Consider the following 12,397-nt stretch of genomic DNA (forward strand, 5'->3'; position numbering starts at 1 on the left):
AATCATGATGACTAGACATCATATGCCCTTTTTTTTTATTTTCTATTTTTTATTTTTTATTTTTTATTTTTGATTTTTTTTTTGTTTTTCTTTTGCTAAAATAAACCTGCAAATATAAGAAAAATACACATGAAAATAAATGACTCATCAAATAGAAAATAATCGAGGAAAATATTAAAATTGATAAAAATTTGGTGTCTACAGAGTGAAAAGTCAATATTTCTTATCTCCTATCACTTGTCACTAATACGTGGATTTACTAAATTCAAACGGGTGTACAATGTGTTCTGTCACTTCTTCTATACTAATACGTGACTTCTTCAAATCCAAACGGGCATATAGTGTATCTTTCTGGTTCAATAATAATTTAGTTCCTATCCATTCTCTCTCATCCAATTGAACCGTCTCTAAGATAGGTTAACATAGAATTAGAAGTATTATAAGAAAGTGCCGATTGAAAAAAAAAAAAAAAAACTGTCACTTTGTCCATACAAAGCCTCCCCCCTCCCCCCTCACCCCCCGCCTCCCCAACAAAAGACAAGGGAAAAAATATAAACGCAATCTGCTAAACATTGATCGAATTCATTTTTAACAATGTGTATCGTAACAAAAATTGGTCGATTGAGTTAAGCTTATATAAATTTGAGTTTATTTCATCTTCGGTGGTTGAAACAAACCTAAATACAGTCTACCAAACATTGAACAATTTAATTAGTAATAATGTGTATCACATTAAAATTTGGTTGACTGAGCTTAAGTTACATAGGATTTGGGTTTATTTCTTCTTGGTGATTTCTTCGGTTAACAACTTCAAGATTTTCACTATAACTTTTAAAATCTGAAAAAGATTTTGCCTCCACCATTTTAGCTTTCGGCCGAATTTTGATCCCTCAATCGCACTGTACTTGCAAGTACCCAAGTTTTGTTTTACAAATAGGAAAATCTTTATTTGATAATGACCATCAATTAATCTTCGAGAGACATGAATTGAAATTTGGGCAAAGATTTCGCCTAAATCCAACAGCTAGTAACCCGCTTATGCCCACTAGTTGGGTCTGTATACCCACTAATCCCTTACCACAGCCTACTTAGGTTCCCCTTCCCCCCTAGATTAGTATAGAGTAGGTTATACAAATATATCGTTGCTGACCAAAAAAAAAGAGTAACCCGCTTATGCAAACCGGGCAGTCTAGGCCAATTTTTTTGGGAATCCAATTTTCATTAGTGGACAAGACCCTCTTTTTTCTACTATATGTGCACCTTTTAAGTCCGTCTCGGCGAAGTCACCTAAGAAAATTCTACGAATGTGGAAGGATGAAAATTCTACCAGGACTGATTCAAATTGAGCTATGAAAGCATGAAATTAAAGTTAATCCGTGTTGCTTCTCCTTTAATATTGGTATTCAAATTGAGCAATGAAAATTAAAGCAAGCACGTATAAGATCTGTAGTATTCATTCTTTAAATCTGTTCTTTGATATTTGTGTATGTTTGATGATGTAACTTCTGTCATTAATGTATATTTTAATGAAATTATGATGTTTTATTAAAGAAAAATCAGCGTTCACATCTCTTTACATTGAAGCTCACCACTTTGACTATTATTCAAGGAATCATATTAAATTAGCAATTTAAAAATCATGATAAACAAACTCACTATAGCCCGCAGTCCATTATGACCAATTTTGCAGACATCAGGAATTTGACTATTTTCCCAATGAGATATTGATTAGGTAGTGGAAATGTTTAGACATCCGGCATTCTTGTTTGATTTCACACCCTAAGGATCGAGGAGATCAGGAGTTATAAAAATGATATTCACCAAACATTCAACGTTGAGATTACTATCAGGTGTTTACTAGAAGACTCTAGACTTGAAGAGGCTAAATTATTTATAATGATAATAGTGTACTATTTTTTTACTATCTGGTTTACATTTAAGATGATGATAATAATAAATACATTATTTATAATAGTTATGTAAAAAAAAGGCTAAAATAAAAAAATAGAGTACTATTTTAGTGTCAAATTTATACAGTAATATTGTATGTATATATCTTTTCTTCAACCTTAAAGTATGTTAAAAAAATGAAAAAAGATAACAAAACACAAAAAAGAATTACCAAAAGCGCACCAAGCATAACATTTAAAAACCTCTGTAAACGGCTTATGATCCTGAAAATATGTCCTGATTCGTAATAGTAATCGAAGTCAAATTTATTCAAACTTTCTTTCGTATGAGAAAAAAAAAATCAAGCACAACATTGTTATTCCTTCCTATCACATTCTCCCCCATCGTGCTACTTCCCTTACCCCACAAGCTCCCTCTCATTGGTAACATCATCCACTCTTTGCCACTCCCTTCCTCACATTCTTAGTCCAACAAAAAATAAGGAATCTATACCAAGAAATTTGCAAAGTTTTCCATTAAACAGAAATTTTGCTTGGCACCTAATTTTAACTCTAGCTGTATCACTGGTCATAGTTGAAAAATGTTCGTTGGGCATTGGGAAGGAAAAAAGGCGTTTATGATTAAATTGAAATGAATAAACTGATGTAAATTTGTTGCGCATGCATCTAGACCATGAATTGTACCATAAGGTATTTTGAGGCACAAAATATATCGATTAGATAGATTAAAGAAAATTAGGATCTCAGATTTGGAAGGTAAGGGTTAGAAAAATAGAAAGAATGGAGCCGATAAAAATTGAGTTTGAAGTGAACTTCCTTTTTTAATCCAAGATGATTGAGGAATGAATTTGGGCACAAAAGTTAACATAAAAGAGGTTTTTAAATCACATGCTAATTGGATAAGTTGGCTGAGAAAAATCTACAGAATAAAAAGCCACCAAATTAAAAAAAGATCTAGGAGCCATAATTTTAGGAAGCAAAAATGGTGAGAAATCTCTTTCGAATTCTTGAATCAAATAATTGATTTTTCTTACTTGGTAATTATTTAAAAGCTCCAAAACCTTTAGAAAACCATTATGGATAGCCCCAAATCATAGAAAATTATTTTGATTCAACACATGGAAAATAAAAATTTTCATCATTAACAATTATTTAGACATGAAAATAGGTTGAGCAGAGTTCACTCATAAATTAGCCAATCTCCAGACTGTAAAGTTTCAAGAATCATTCCTTGATTCCGCTGCTAAAACAAAAACTTGTCTTCCACGTGTGAACTCCACCATGTCTTTACAAAGTTACAAGATCCAAAAACAAAACCTAAATGGAATTTGCCAAACAATCAATAAATTCATATTATTTCTTGTATATTCACTTGTTTGTTACTTCTGCAGTGGATTTTCCTGTTCACAACTTAGAGATCTTCCCTACAACTTTTCAAAATCTGAAAAGGATTTTCCATCCATCAACCGTACCCTTTTTCCTAATTATTACCCTTCGTTCGCACTGTACTTGCTTGTATACAAGTTTGTTGTATAAATACGAAATTGTTTGCTTGATATTGACCATCGCATCATCAATTCCTCCCCCGGGGGCTCCACCAGAAGAAGAAGATCATCAATAAATCTTTGAAAAACTTGAGCCTACGATTTTGCTTAATCCAAAAAAATTAGTGAGAAGTGTCTTCCAATTTTTCCTCAACCCAATTAGTGAAGAAGACTCCCCTCACCCCACCCCCCACCTCCCCAAAAAAAATACTAAACGTGCGGGAAAGGGCCAGTGCTGTTGGAATTTGGTATGATTTTCGGTCCGATTATTGCATTTTTTCACATTATTTCATCTACAATTACATTTTGTATTCAGAATAGAAGTGATGTACATGAATAAAATATTTGATATATATTTAATACAATATTATGATATATTTGTACATAAAAAAATTAAACATGTATAATGATTGAACGAAACCACACAAAATATAATTGTACTAAGTTCTTGTCCCCAAACGTGCACCTTGAAGTCACTTAAAGAAAATCCTGCTAATATGAGAGAATAAAAAGATGAGAATAGTGGATTCATTCAAATTGCGCAATTAAGGATTAAACTAAAATTAATCCATTAATTAATTCTAACTTTAACTGGACGTCAGTATTCATCCATCCAGTAGACCTTAGTATTCATCCAACCATTTGTGATTATTTATTTTGTGACTAAGTTGTTATCGTAAGCATTCACATCCATTCACACTGAATCTCCAGTTCTCTATCAATAAAATTTCATATTTTGCTTTTAAAAAAAAAACTCATTGTAGCTTGCACTCCATTGAAGACCCAAAACTAAGGATGCATTTGATAAAACTGAAATTTAAAATTTGACTCTGTTAAATTATTAAATTGTGAAGCATTGAAATTCTAATATTTGAACATATTCTACATTAAGTGATTAGTGAACAGTTTATCACTTATTTTTTTGAGCAAATTTTGCTTAGACAATTTAGAGCCACTTAATTAATTAAGATATTCAATATTTGGTTATTAAATACGTCTAAATATATTAAAATCTGAATCCACTAAATTTAAGTGCTGAATTGAATTATCAACATGATACATGTTGGATTTCGCACGTCAGGCATTTGATCAATTTCTCAAAAGCACATTGATCTAGTAGAGAAAAGTTAGAGGCTTTAGGAGTAAAACATGCGAAGTTTCAAGAGCCTCAGTAAATTTCGGCATACCATTTGTCCTACTATTTCTTGGTTCCATTTCACACCATAGTTGTTTTAGTATTACAAACTAGTCCTGGTCATTTTCTGACTATTTCTTGGTTTCATTTCACACCATAGTTGTTTTAGTATTACAAAAAGGGTCCATATGCTGGTCATTTTCTGAACATTGCTGAGGAAGAATGCTTAAATAATTGGCTTATTCATTTTTACTTCTAAATTTTTCAAAACTTTCATTTTTGTCCATAATTTTATCCCTTATTTTTGGTATATTACTCTTACCAATCTACTTAGACTGTCTAATTAGTCATTCTTTTTTAGATTATCTCCAATAATTATTTTATTTCTCTATTGCAATTTATTTTGTTTGCAACTTATTATAGGCCAAAGCGTGTCCATGTCACCACAGATTTTAGACAAGTTCTTTATTACTCTACGTTTATACTTTCCTATTATTTCGTGTTGCTACTATTTTTTTTGTTCTTTCATTTAAAATTTGTTACTTTCCTTTAATCTATAGGTTCTAAATTACATTGTCTATTTTTTCTTTTTTTTATTATCCATCCCTATACAAAATTTAAGATATCCATTCCAACTCTAACAAACTATGTTCGTTTTGTTTTCCTTAGAATCAGTCAATTACAAGTCAATACATTCTAATCATTTCATGCAGTTTCCAATTCACAAGATTAAAGGAAAATTCATTTTTTTCCTTTTATAGATTTTCACTTACTAACTTATTTGTTCTTTATCTTTTGTGAAAGTAATCACATATTAGTAAATTCTCAAATATATATATATATATATATATATTCATTCTTGAATCATATGTTTCCTTACCACCATTGACTAGAGTGAGTAAAAAATTGAATCACGGGTAAGATTCACCGGAAACTAATAATTGATTTGTTCCTGAATTGATTATTTTCATTCTGCTGAGCTTCATTGTTTGTCTTCTATGTGGTATCTTGAATATTTCAAAAATAGTTATTTAGTTATTTCATTTTTTAAAAAAAAATTTACCATAAAAAAGAAGATACCTGTGCAAATATGCATGGGTGAATAACTAGTCTACAATTACTTACGGACAAGTTGTTTTAGCATGCGGGTGACATCTTTTCACACTGATGCCCGTCACATTGACAAGGAGTAAAGATGTCATATAATATAATCCTCCATGGCCCATCTGCTAATTAACAATATGAAAAGATTATGATAAACAAATTCACCATAGCCCGCAGTCCAATGAAGACCTGAAACCAAAATATGAACAATTTTGCTCTCCAGGCATTTGATCCTTTTTTTTCCCAATGAGACGTTGAGAAAAATTTGAGATTTCCGGGTAAAACATCCTAGTATGGCTTTTGTCCCGCTATTTCTTGGTTTGATTCCACACTGAAGTTGTTTTACTTCTACAAACATAGCATACTCCACTTGCTGGCCATTGTCTGAACATTACTGAGAAAGAATAGTTAAACGATCAACCTTTTTCTTCTTCCTCTTCCTCTTCTTCTTCTTCTTCCATGTTATCCAAGATGAACATTTTACCCAGCAATCATGAAGAGATAGAACGGGAAAAATACACGGAAATATGGACGTATCTCAGCGTCGAAGTGTATCCTAGTGATCCAGGGAAGTATGAAGATATCAACGATTGGACTCGTCATATAACAGATGCTTTTGGCGTGTTCAATCTGATGATGGTTCTTCTGATGGGCGTCGTGGATCGCACCTCGAACTGGCAGGTCAAAGATGAAGACTTTCAAGTTTTCTTGAAGTCTCTAAGGACAGCGCTTCGAAGAGTAGCTGAGGATTTCCAACCAAATCCAGATACCTACCTGATTGAAGTTTCAGAAGAAGTTGTGCTCTCCAGCCTGGTGAAATTGAAGTTGATAAAGAAAGATATGAAACAAGTCTATTCTATTATTTCCAAGGTTTCAAGATCTGGAGTTACCTCATCTGAGAGCACTGAAGTAATTATTCCATTCATTGACATGCTCTTAAACATTATAGAGGATATTTTAAGCTCCAGGCTTGGCTTGGAAGAAAGGAAACGAAAAAAGAAGTCTGTTGTAGTCCAAAAGCTAAGAAGGAAAATAGAAGTTTATTTGATTGCTGCCTTGAGGAAAAAAATCGAAGCCCTTGAAGAGGAGCTCAGATTTTTGCGATATTTCCTCTGGGTAATATCAATTAAGTTGGAGAAAACGGAGCATTTCCAATGTCGACCGGAAGAGAAATTGAAAAAGAGAAATAAAGGGATTTTTATGATGTTGTGGACGGACAGCAAAATCTTTTGGGCTGTCGTCTGCAACGTTCACGAAGAACTATTGGCTCCTATGGTGCATCGATTGGAGGCGCAATATCTATGGAAGCAGCATCAAGTCCTACGTCCTCCTCCTCAACCGACTCTGCAGTCGTACTGCTATCATAATCGTTCTGAGAACAATACGTGACAAAATCTCCTGACTGACCGCATCCAGTAGTAGATACAGGTTGGATCGACGTAGGTACGGTCATAGGCTGCCCGAGAATGTAATAATCGGGAAGGTCTAAAATAGGAGACGTACCACCCGCTCCGCTAAGAAAGGTGAATATTGGATATAGTTCAGAAGCAGAAGATAAGGCTGCTGCAGTGGCAGCGTATCCAATTGGAGGCTCGTGTGATGAGGATGGAAATTGTCCACCAAATACAGGAAAATATGGAGAGGGCGTGGGATGTGTACCAAAAGGTGGAAACTGTGGCAAAGGCGTGGCATCTAGATCAATATGCGGTGGGTACGGGAATGATGTGACCTGAGGGCTAATGGCCGATATATTCTATCTAGGTGGCATAGCATCGGTATCTGCCATCGTCAAAGGCACAGATGTGGTGAATTGATGGTCCACCGTTTGGTTGTGTCGAGACTGAGTGCCCACCTCGGTGTTTTGAATACTCATCTCCCCGATGACTTCGTCTTGCAAGCCATGCCTGTGCCGTTGACTTCTGTTAGGTGATGGTCCACCTTGTGTAGGGACATGTCGCACGCGATTTTGGATAGAAATTCCTTATGACATGGGAGGATTATGATCGAAAGAATCAAATCACCAACAACCATGCGATCAAAGCGCTGGAGGTATTGCATTGATCCATATGCCCCATCAACAATGGTTGCAAGGCGTGGATGAAATCGACCTTCAGTGTCATCAAGTTCAAGTGCGTCATGCGATTGCCAGTCAATGCACTGCATAGTACCCATCCGACATATACAAAAAGGAGAAACCATTACCAATCACTGTCCAATAGTAAATTAATTAAATTTTGAGATAGTAGTAACTTACTAAATACTCAAACTGGCCAGAAACTCCATGCAACATTTGTTCAAACTGTGCATGCTGCTAGATAGGAGGCGTAATGTACAGAATGGTGTGATTGTAATACCACTCGAGATACTTATTCGAAGTCCTGAACGTGGTTGTGGGCACACCAGGTACCTCTACATTTGCACGTGCATTCTAGTATCCTATCCAACCACTATGAAAATCAGCCCAATTTTTTGTCGAATAACCGGAAAGATCCAATTGGTGTAAACCACCCTGATTAGTGTCAACTGGTTCCGGAATTTCCTGCCTCATTCCAAATTGACGCATGACACGATCAGAACAATATAGTTCGATGATGTGCCAGAATATAAGAGGGACTCTTGCCCGCCATATGAACTCTCCTCGTTTGCAGTAATCAGGTAGCCTAGCCAGTATACCATTGCTATATGTCATCCAAATAAACTGATACGATAACAATTAGTGTTAATCACATTTAATCCCCTTAAGGTATACCTCATTTCTCAGTTTACCCCCTAACCTTTAATTTTACTCACTTAACCCCCTATAGGACAAAATTGCCCTTGCATTATTTTGACTTTTTATTTACCTCGTTTTCCTTTCTTTTATTTCTTTTTCTCTTTCTTCTTTATTTAATTCTTTTTCTTTCTCACAAAAATCTTCACCTTAATGATTGAAATTAAAAAAGAGAAATTGCAGAGATCTATCTTCTTCTTAAATGATTAAAAAAAATATTCAAATCACTTTCCTAAAATACAATTTTTTTAGCCTTTCAATTCTTTTAATTTTGGGTTTTCCTTTTTCCTTTTTAGTTTCTCATTTTATTCTCAAAAAAATATCATAAGATGAAATTGTTTTCCTTTCTTTTATTTATTTTTCTTTTTCTTCTCTCTTTCATCCTTCCTAATAGAAAATTCCATTTCAACGAAAATTTTAGTTTTGAGTTTATAATTGCATATTTCTGGGTGAAGGTTTAAAAGGTATCAAAAACTAATTTTGATTTTTTGTATAATGCCACGTGTCACAAATTTCAATTGATGATTATTAATCAGGTCACAATTTCATCTTAAAATATTTTCTTGGAAATAAAATGAGAAACTAGAAAGGAAAGAGGAAAACCCAAAATTAAAAAAATTGAAAGGCTAAAAAAATTATATTTTAGGAAAGTGATTTGAATATTTTTTTAATCATTTAAGGAGAAGATAGATCTCTGCAATTCCTCTTTTTTAATTTCAATCATTAAGGTAAAGATTTTTGTGGGAAAGAGGAAGAATTAAATAAAGAAGAAAGAGAAAAAGAAATAAAAGAAAGGAAAACAAGGTAAATGAAAAGTCAAAATTATGTAAGGGCAATTTTATCCTATAGGGGGTTAAGTGAGCAAAATTAAAGGTTAGGAGGTAAACTGAGAAATGGGGTATACCTTAAGGAGATTAAATGTGATTAACCCTAACAATTATTTAGGTGTGGACCAAAATTACGATATTACTATAAAACATAATTAATTGAGATATAAGAGAAAATACCTGATCCATCCGTAATAAAGCTAGCTGCTCTCGATAATGTGTGTTGGATTGGCTAGAAGGGTCAACCCCTATTTGTTCGGCGGCCCATCTTCCTCCTCTAGGAAAATCCCCAATTTCTGAACATGGGAATACATCAGGACAAATCACGGGAATCCACTCCCATGCCCAAAGCTATGCCAGCCTTTTTTTTTTGGTCCAGTTATGTAGCTACTGTCGGGTTGGCAGCCCGGCAGCAGTGACACAACTGGCGGCTAGGCTGACACAGCCCGACAGCCAATCAATTTTTTTTAAAAAAAAATTTGGGTTTTGCTGCCGGGCAGCAATAGTTGGGGACATACCCCTTGTCAGACCTATAGATGTCCGATTTTTCTTTTTTTGGACAATATACTGAGTAATTATCCCTTTTCGAGTCCACAAGCTGGCTGACCCAAGTATTTTTTAAATAGAATTATAAATTTAAAATGGTTAATTCAAATTACATGATAGTCCATGGGTTCAAACGAATATACATACCATTTCTATTTCCTCCCATAAGTCCCACCAATGTGGCAATAAGCACTTGGGGTCTCATAACTAAAGCAGTAATTCAAACTCCCATAGTTAATATGAAACCTAATGTCAAAACAATCTCCCGACTCGTTTTTCCTCATTTAATACCACTTTTTACATAAACAATTGTACTTTATAATGAAATTTTATTTCTAAAATGAAGTCTCACGATTGGTACCTTTTCCCCCCATTGAAAGAAATGTCCATTTACATAATATGGAAACTCTTTGACAGGTGCCGAACCTGTGCAATAATAATAAATAAATCCTAACTACCACCTGAAACAGCTAGTAATCAATTCGAGTACTGGAGCAGGGACTCTAGGTGTGCAATGGGTTACTTGATTCACCATGTTCCCGAAGAGTTTGCTTAATCCGATATACCTGAATTAATTATTTAACTGAACTCCCTAACTAGTAGACAGTGGTAAGTAGGGTCGTCTCCTCAGGGACTGGAGAGATATTTGTTTCTTTTCAAATCAAGATTAGTGGGGGGTTTTGGTATCAAATGTCAACTAAACAAATTAACTGCAGAAAATAATTAATTAAAAGAAATAAATGAGAGAAACTCTAGCCAAGGGTATACTTCAGAAATGGTTCATGCACTGATCATTGATGCAAAAATAATTCCAACCTTTATTAATAGATTGGTTCTAGTTGTCTCGCACGCGCTAAACAACCAACCCTTCCTTAATTTATCGATAGCTAAGGTACGACCGTTAGCTATTTCTCTAACCCAAAAACAACCCTAGGTACGACCGTAGGATTCAATTTCTAGATTGCATTAGTAATTAGAAAGGCCCAATCCTAATTAACAAACACGCTACGAGGGTTTGTTTAAACTAGATCGTATGTTTCCCTGACATAAACCCAATTACGCCAGTTGCTACTGGGATAGAGGTAACGAACAATTACGGATTCAATTACCTCTATTTAGCAAAATAGCCTATATGAATAATCAATTATTGCGCACTAATCAATCATCCACACGAGCTATAACGGTTAAAAGCAGGAAACATATGAATACCAATAAATGGAGGAAGCAATTAAAATAAATTAGATCTCACAGTAATTGTTGAACCAAATCTTCAGTTGTGCCCCTTGACTAGCATTGAGAAACTAGTTCTCCATTAATGGAGAACAACCCACGCGGAAAGGCTATTCGAACCTTACAAAATTGTTCCTGGCCAAATAAAAGTCAAAGTCGGCTACGGAGGAAAAGTCCCTGACCTCCGTACCTTCCCCCCTAGCTTTTCCAAGTCAAAACCAATTTAAAGACAAGCCTTCACTAAGTCTCCTAATCCTCTACGTTTTTGGGCCACTCAATGGGATGAAGGAAATTCCTTTTTTTTTAGGCTAGGCCCACCAGAGAGAATAAACAAATCCCCATCCGGATTTCTCTCCTTCAAAATTGGTGCTGGGGTACCAATTTTCCTAAACAATAGGAGTCCTATTATAGATAGCTTTCTTTAACTCTTGAAATGGCCCCACTGCCTTTCAGCATTGAAGTCCGCTGCTTCATACAGCTTTGGAAACTTTCACGTGTGCAAATTATCCCGAGAATCCGTCCTTGAAAGCTGGAGTTAGGCGTGGGCACGCCAACCTATCAGGGAGTCTGCTGGAATGACGATTTTCAGTACTTTTTCTTCACCACTTCCTGCAATTAATCCCAAATACCAAATATAAGTAGAATATATCAATTAAGATAATATTTGGCTAAAATCAAAGGGAAAAATAATTATAAATTTAGCACAAATTATGACTTATCACTCTTATCTCACTTGACCAAATCTAACTAGACTAAAGAGGTGCTTTGGTATCTCCTTTGGATTTTTTCTCTGCAAGTGGAATTCGAACCTTTGACCTACAGTTTAAAGAGGGACTTTATCTCTTTGATCTAGTTAGATCTGTATATTTGCTAACTTCTTTACACAGTCTTTTTAGACTTCTCTTCCCTATATAATAAGATATATTAGGTTATAGGAATGTTATCGTTGTGGCAAGAAAAAAATTAACCAAATTACTACGAGAAGGATTAAATGGCATGCCGAGCATTTTACTCAATTGTTGATTAAAAATCACCGAGCGTTTCATGGTTTTATATATGTTAACCAGCTTATATTAAAAACTCCCTTGCTAAGGCTCAAACAAATTGAAATAAGAGGCAAACTAAAACAAATTAAGATACAACTAGAAAAAAAAGGAATAATTTCAAAAACATCCCTCAAGGTTTCTAAATTGCCCTCAAAAAGTTGTGTCGAAAACTACTAAAAATATGAGGGAAAAAACAAATTGCTTGCACATATAATTTTTTCTGGTCTGTCTAAGTGCCCAACCATTGGGCACTCGTTAAGATGTAATTCATGTGCTAAATTTTTG

The sequence above is a fragment of the Coffea arabica genome, chromosome 8e (assembly GCF_036785885.1).
Source record: "Coffea arabica cultivar ET-39 chromosome 8e, Coffea Arabica ET-39 HiFi, whole genome shotgun sequence".
NCBI classification, from domain to species: Eukaryota; Viridiplantae; Streptophyta; class Magnoliopsida; order Gentianales; family Rubiaceae; genus Coffea; species Coffea arabica.